The sequence below is a fragment of the Lichenostomus cassidix genome, chromosome 1Aa (genome assembly GCF_008360975.1).
Source record: "Lichenostomus cassidix isolate B80296 chromosome 1Aa, HeHo_3.0, whole genome shotgun sequence".
NCBI classification, from domain to species: domain Eukaryota; kingdom Metazoa; phylum Chordata; class Aves; order Passeriformes; family Meliphagidae; genus Lichenostomus; species Lichenostomus cassidix.
This window is the reverse complement of record NC_139480.1, coordinates 5,098,451-5,106,610: the sequence shown is the minus strand read 5'-3', so window position 1 is coordinate 5,106,610 and position 8,160 is coordinate 5,098,451. Positions and strand designations below refer to the sequence as shown.

The window sequence follows — 8,160 nt, the reverse complement described above, 5'->3', positions numbered from 1 at the left end:
CTTTCCTCACATAAAAGACACAAACTTTCCTTTAGTGCTCACTTTGCCAGGAATACTGCAGGTGAGAAATGGGAACCCTGGGAGGAGGATGTGCCCTTGGATGCTGCAGGATGAGTGAGGTTGCTGCCCAGATCCCAAACCTGTTTATAAGAGATTTCTGTGGTGGTTCATAGGGATTTTCCCCCACTTCCAGCCCAGTGCAAATAGCAGCCTGAAGCTTTCATACCCCAGTTGACGCAGCATTCCTTTGCCAGACTGCTTGGGCTCAAAGAGTACCAGCTTGAAGATCTCAACACTGCAGAAAAAAATCCTCTTTATGCTTCCAGACCCTTGTGTACCCTGCAATGGTGTGCTACCTTTGATTTCTGTGATAGCAGAACACAAAACAAGGACAAAAAAATCCCTGAAAAAAATTGCTGCAGACTAAAATATCAACACAATTTCCCACTTGTTTAGGAAGAGCCATGGGCTGCTTTACCTGAGAAAATCCTTGCTGCAGTCAGCCCTGGGATATTCCCTGGAGGTCTTTGTTACCCCTGTGATGGAAACTGGAGTCTTTTATGATCATTTCTTTGCTGTGCTGAGGATAAAAAAAAGGAAAAAGCTGAGTATTATAGATCCATCTTACAGCAATTGTTAATCTAACTTTCATTAACAGTTAAAAATCTTGCAAGGGGAATATATGAAAATTACTGCTTTCCAAGTAGATCTGTTAATTATTATTAGTCAGTATACTTACTAGGCACCGACGGAAACTTGGCACTCAGTAAGTACCTACTAAACTATGTTAGAGAACATCATATTAATGTTTAATATTAAAGCTCCATGAATCATCTGTTCTTTTAACACTGGGCTATATCTTCAGCTGGTGTGAATCGGTCCAACACCAGCAAGAGAGCTGGTCAGTTTATACAGGCCAGGGTCTGGTTTAACATTTGCTACAGGAAAAACAGGATGACATTTCTTTTCTCTTAACGTTTTACAGAAATTTGGAGTTTGTTCCCTTTTCTGTCACCCATCTGGCAGAATTGTAATTAACAGAATTTAGAGCCACGACACTGAATCTGTGAGACAGTCGCACAATCAGGCGAATTTGCAGTGTAATTAATAGATGCAGGGGACTTGATCTGTTTAAGATCACAGTGACTTGGATGCAGTATCAACTCAGATAATTCAGGCTGTTTCTAAATAATGCCCTGTTTTAAACAGGACATTCTCCCATGTGTTCTTTATACTTGGAAAATACAATTATATGATCAGCATCCTTCACCCTGCATTTGTGACCAAACTTTCAGCATTGTGTTTCATGAAAAGGTAGACAAGCTCTTGCAGATCAAACAGGAATAGCCTGAGAAGTTATCACCTCTGAGTTCCCACTCTTCAGCTGGAATGTGTTCTTGCTCACACACAGTTTGCTCAGTGTGATAAATAACATGTATGAGGCCCTGGCACAAATTACCCAGAAAAGCTGTGGCTGCCCCATCCCTGGAAGTGTTCAAGGTTGGATGGAACCTGTAGCAGCATGGGATAGTGGAAAGTGTCCCTGCTCATGACAGGGGGATGGAATTAGATGATCTTGAAGGTCCCTTCCAATCCAAGCCATTCTATAGTAAATCATCCTCCATTCTTGCACTGCATTCAGACATGCAGTAATTACCACCTGCTGAGTGCTATTTTTTTTAACAGGGACAATGCTGCCATAAACCACTTCAGATCAACTTTAGGAGCTTGTCTTCTTGCCCTAAGCTGTTGTGACATTCTGACTCCAAAGGCAAGCTGTTTTCCTTTAAGAATTTAGGCCATGTTAACCCAAAGAGAAGTAAATACCCATAATTTTGCAGCTCAGTTCAGGCTTTGTGACCTTGCCAGCTGTGAGCTGAAGATATTTGTCAGAATTTTATGGCTATGTATTTTTCATCTGTTGCAGTAATTTAACAATTGCAAAAATCAGTTCAGTATTTTATCCCTAGTTCATTTATTTATGACAATTCTGAAGGGAAAACATTAGGTACTGTCCCTGAGATCTCAAATACAATCACATGGAGATTAAGCTGTGCACAAATACATTCATCCAAATGCAAATATATACGTTTGTTCATAGGGCCCAATCCTAATTTGTGCATAATAAATTACTTTAAATAGTAATTTTCATTAGGACAAAAGTTGCAGAGCTCAGCTTGTAATGAGGGATGGTGTATAGGCTTTGGGAGGAAATCAAATAAAACTAAAAACTTGAACTACCTATTCTGGAGGACACTACTGGGAAAAAAAAAAGAAGTTTGTCTGATTTATTCAATTTAATTTAAGGACTACAACTGAGGGATCTAATTTAGGAGTTTAGCAGGCTTAGTCTTCCTATAAGATTCATACAGAGAAAGGCCCATCCAAAGTCTGATTTAGGCCCTATGAAATCTTAATAATTCTCTAATGAAGAATATCTCCTTTCTCTGAAAACAAGAGGAATATGTAATGGCTAAATTCCTGATTGATGGATACCTCCATTTAATACTTAAAGTTAGTATTAGGTGAACGCAGGATCCCAGGTCAGTAGCAAAGCTTAGGAGAGAATTTTCTGAGAACATCAGTGAATCTTGGTTAATATCTAGAGAATACGAGAAACTCCAGGTGTGACCTCACCAGTGCTGAGGAGAAGGGAAGGATCACCTCCTTCAGCCTGCTGGCAAGAGTTAATCTAACACAGCCAGGATACCATTAGTCTTTGCTGCAAAGGCACCTGTCTGGCTCCTGCTCAGCTTGGCTCCCTCCGGGATCCACATGTCCTTTTCTGTCAATCTGCTTTTCAGCCAGGCAGCCCCCAGCATGTACTGGTGCCTGGGGTGGTCCTTTCCCAGGCGCAGGATTTTTCACTTCTTGAACTCCATGAGGTTCTTCTCATCTCATTTCTCCAGCCTTTGAGGTTCCTCTGGATGGCAGTACATTCCTCTGGCATTTCAGCATCTCCTGCTGATTCTTTATCTCTTGGTCCACATCAAGCCTGCTGAATGGAAATTCTCTCTCTTCATCCACATCAGTAATGAAAATATTAAAGAGGACTGGACCCTGTCTTGATCCCCAGGGTACACTGGTAGTTACTGGCCTCCAACTTGATTTTGTGCCACTAATGCTCACTCCCTGGATCTGCCTTTCAGCCAGTTTTCAGCCCACATCACTGTCTGCTCATCAGCAGCTTAGAAACACAGAATTGTTTAGGTTGGAATAGGCCTTCAAAATCTTTGTGCATGTATAAATGTGGAGTTCTAGTACCAAAATATGGAGGAAGCAAATGAAATAAAATGCATTTAACAGAAATAGTGACTTTGGTCAGTAATCAAATACACATTGCCAGCCTCTCTGATTGGCTGTGAATGTTATGGAACTGCCTTGTTTACATATTCCATGTGATGAATTTCTAGATGATTAGCTACAGAGACACAGATATGTAATGAACAGATGTGTGAGAGGATTCTATGATTCTATGAGCGTAGCATAATTACAGAAAACCTCTCTACCCTCTTAAAAATAATCATCGTATAAGTGGTTTCCTCTTAAAATCAAATGTTTTGAGAATATATACATGTACTAGATATATGAATATATGTATATGAAAATACTATAAAGAGACCACAGCTTTTCTCTACCCAGAGTCTTGACTTTGGATTCAAATGCCTTCTTGATAAAGAGTTCACTTTTTGCTTTGCTGGTAGCTGAATGTCAGTTTGAGATGGTCAAAGAGAAGGTGCCAAGCAGAAAGGAAATTATTTTAGAAAGGCTGGGTTTGAATCCTGCTCTCTGCTGAGCTTCCCATCTTCCTGAGTCTGGAAGCAGAGTGCTTCCTGCACTGGATGGCACAGCACTAGGCTCAAGCCTAAGCCAGGGAGCTTGAACTGTGATCTGTAAGAAAATCAGGTACTTGGCTGACTCATTTTGACAGCACTGTGGCAAAAATGGTACAATCAAGGAAGGTTCATTCTTAGACTTAAATAAAACAGCTTTCAAAGTATTTCTTCTATGAAAGGAAATAGTTGTTTACTTATTATGCTGGTGTGTTAAATGTAAATTATCATTGACTTCTTTAAACCATTTTAACACTTGTAGATCAACTTAGGGTGTTACCAGGGTGAAGCTCAGTTTGAGAGTTGTGTTTCAGGAGCTCCAGCCTTGCTTGTCCCTTTAGTGGGCAGCTGTTATTAAATACTGAACTCATGTTTCCTCTACTTTTGTCCTCAGGAGGCTGTAATTCCACTGAGAAGGAAGTTCAGCTCATGTTCTTCAAGGAAAAATTCAGAAGAGCAAGAAAGCAAAGCAGCCATGTGGCCAGATGCATTAGCACAATTAAAAGGCAACTGCTTTGGGAAGGCCAAATATTTACTTCTGGAAGGAAAGGATGAGTTCCTCTAAATCAATAAATTAAAAAGTCACTATGAATGATTCCGTCAATTAAAAGCTGCACACAGAAAAGCCAAATCCAGTGTAAAACCATATGAAAGGCTCCTTTTATGAGCAACAGTAAAACATTCAGAGTTTTCACCAAAGAAAATCTTATGGGCTCTTTGAGGAACAGCCTCCCTTATCTCAGCCTCCCAAGATGGACTGGAGTACCAGAATTAAGAGTCACTTTGTGGCCATGCATGATGAATGGTGTCTGGGTTATACGTCTGCTCACAGTCTGCTGGGCATCAGATGTTACACTTCTTATAAATGGCTGAGGCGAAGCAGGAAGAGGAAAACTGCCTCTTGGTTTTGTTCTGGGTCCAAACAGCACCTCAAGGGGGAAAGTTGGGCTCTTCAAGGAAAGCAAGAGCTCAGAAGAGGGGGAGAAAAGCTTATTAATGCAGGGAGAAGGCACAGACACAGAGTCTGGTTGAGTGTGGCCTGCTGGGAGAAAGAAGGTGCCACACCATCAAGACCTTCACAGGGAGGGAGAAAAGACTTCTTGGGGGCCCAGAAGGGACAGGCTGGGATCTGCTGCAGCTCAGCTGCTAATGAGCCTGAAACCAAGAACTTCTTCCACAGGGAGAGTTTTCTTTACAGGAGAGAGAAAAGAAATCACACAGCTTAATTTTTGTAAGAAACACACGTTCCAGAGCTTGCAGAGCCTTCTGGGGCTTGTGGGAAAGCACTCTTAAGGAAAGAGTCAAGCCTCAGACCTCCATCTGAATCAATGCCCCAGCATAGTGAAAATTCTGTGCCACTTTTTTTTGCCTTAGCACTTCCATCTGCAGGAGGGGAATTTACCAGCTGCATAAGGCTGCTGCAAATAGAATTAATTGATGTTTGTACAGTGTTTTCCAAGAGCAGCATTTTATTGTTGCTTATTTGTTTGTCCATCAACCCATGTTACTCTTACATCCCAGTAATAATACTCTGCAAATAGCAGATCTCATCAAAGAGGATAAGATCAGGGCATTGAGGGTAAAAACAGACTACTAACGTGTATTGACCATGGGAGGAGTGTTTCCAGAAAGTCAAAATACAAATGTTAGGGAAAAGAAAAAAAAGAAAAAAAACCCCACTATGAAATACAGTTCCGATATAACCAAAAAGTTTTATTGATATCTATTTATTTACGCTTAAATTCCTCCTAATTAAAAAAAAAAGTGTGACAAGGGCTTAATGCGGATGAAAAATATGGGAAAGAATACTGACCTCCTGAAGGAAAATGAAATTGCACTGGTCACTGTCAGTGGGATTTATTTCTCCTGACCATGCTGTCTGCAGGTTCAGTGTCCAACCTTTGCTAGTCATCTACACCAGTGGCAGCTCCACTTCAAGGGGCCATTAACCCCATTTCCTTTAGACATGCTATGTTTTGGGAGGTCCTTGAGACAGAGATTTAGATCAAAAGGGTAAATAGTTCTTAGTATTTAGTAATAAGATAGCATTTGAGCCACACAGAATCTGAATCTGTGGGCAAACTCCAAGGGGAAATGTTGCTCCCTCTGCCAGTGTTGTGTCCCGAGGTTGATTTCAGTCAGATGGGTTGTCCTGCAGTCACACAGGAACAGGCAGTGTTTGTAAGGAACCTGAATTCAACCCAAATGGCCAACACATTTAATAATGCAGATAACTGTGTCTCAGGAGCACAGCAGCCTTCAGACTGCTTCTGGAGACAGCCAGCTCAAAAGCCATACAGGAGTCAATATAGGAATTCGATTTGTCATTATTTTTCATTCTTTTCATTATACTAAAGCTTTTTCTTTAAACCTTTTACAGTTTTTAAAGGGTTTTTGTTGTTGTTTGTTTGCCTGCCTAGTTTTGGTTTTGTTTTATTGTTTTCTTCTGTTTTGGGTTGGTTTGGGTTTCTTTGCTTGTTTTCTAGAACTGATAACTATATTCTAATGGAGTTTTCAACTATCCCAATAGAAGAAATGTTACTCCTCTACAAGTATTCTGTATTTCCTGCCATCAATACATGGACTGTACTAATATTTAACTGCAATGACACAACCAGGGTTTCTACACAGATGACAGTCTGTTGTGCTCCCAGCTTCTCACTACTGGATTCAATAGTCATGTAGAAGATTTGTATTCTTTGTCACACATCTGTGTCCTTGTTGCCTGCACTGTTTGCTTCTGACCGACCAATCAAGGTCACTTTGTTTCCTGTGTACTCTTGCTCAACCATTAAATGGCTTGCAATTCAATTATTGTGTATTAAAACTTGTAATATATTGTATTAATAACTGTAATACAATTACAGTTCTGAGTCAAAGTCAATTAATGCCTATGTGACTGTCAGTGTTCCTCCTGCACCATGAGTGTAACAACTGAGATGCAGATCCTGAAACGGTCTGCTTAGAAGGAAAAGTACTTTTTGGGTTTACATTGCTTTAGTTTTGCTGCTTACAGTACCTACAATGGGCCTACAAGAAGGCTGGAGAGGAAAATTTTGCAGGATCACATAGTGACAGGACAAGGGGAATGGTTTTAAACTGAAAGAAAGTAGACTAAGATTAGGTATTAAGAATAAATTCTTTACAGTGACCATGGCGAGACTGTGACACAGGTTGCCAGAGAAGTTCTGGATAACTCGTTCCTGGAATTGTTCAAGTCTGTGTTGGCTGGGACTTGAGAAACCTGTTCCAGTAGAAGGTGTCCCTGCCCATGGCAGGAGGTAGGAACCAGATAATTTTCAAGAACCATTCCAACTCAAGCCATTCCATGCTGCTATGGTCAGTGGGATTAAGACTGTTGAATATAGTTGTGAATTATATATTTCAGCTTGTTTATTCTAACTTCCGTTCATAGTCCCCAAACAGATTGTAATTATTTCATAGCTCTGAGAACTGGAGTATTCATTTTAGACTCAGCCTCTTCTGATGGCTTATGGAAACTTATAAACACTATCAGTTTGTAAGTCATAATGGGAAAAGGGGTGGTGTTAGAGTGTGGAGCTCTTTATTTTTATTATTTCTAGTCATTAGTATGCCATCTAAGCCTTCTTTATAGTAATTTTGGGTGCTAAAAGCTGTTTCATAAGCCCCACTCCAGGAGCACCAGAAACTGGGCATCATTCTTTTCCCTCAGAAACAGCTGGAAAAAATCTGCAGATAATTGCTGGCAGTGAATTCAGAACCTGTAATTTGTTCCCCACTGATAATACAGGATCAAAATCAGCGATGTCACCTGTTACTTTTAAAATTGACTTCACACACAGTACTTGCACTTGAAAACCAATATTTCTCCCTCTTAACTTTTGTGTTGGGGATTCTCCCTGAAACACCAAACCCTCTTTGTTTGGAAAATATAGCTACAAGATCTGACAGAAGCACTACTGAGAATGATATAGGGGCTCTTTTCCTTTTAGATTTGATCTTAGGAAAACAATGTACATTACAACAATAAAAAAATATCATTCTTCTAAGAACATTACTGGGTTTTTTTTCCTGGAAAATGCAGAAGTATACCAGAAATTTCTAGGTTTTCACATTTCAGCATACAGGTCATAATGTATACAGTAAAGATAAAAAATGCAGGAAGAAATCAATTCTGTTATCATTTTAAATGTATGGTTCACTACAAGTAAACATATGTTTCTCTTTCTCCTTTCTTGTGCACTGTAATGAAGTTTTAGGTAATAAAATGTGTTGCCTGAAGATAAGAAGTACTATCTAAAACACATTCCTGTCAATTAAATTGTCTTCTATTACTTCCATTGAA

The 8,160-nt window shown here is 39.9% G+C and overlaps 1 long non-coding RNA gene across 1 annotated transcript; it reads left to right on the top strand.

Annotated features, from left to right (window-relative positions):
* Positions 1–1,495: 1,495 nt before the first annotated feature.
* LOC146443098 (uncharacterized) lies at positions 1,496–5,443 on the top strand. The gene is made up of 3 exons (XR_014855925.1): positions 1,496–1,609; positions 1,687–1,819; positions 4,228–5,443. It is a non-coding gene; the product is annotated as an uncharacterized LOC146443098 (long non-coding RNA).
* Positions 5,444–8,160: the final 2,717 nt, after the last annotated feature.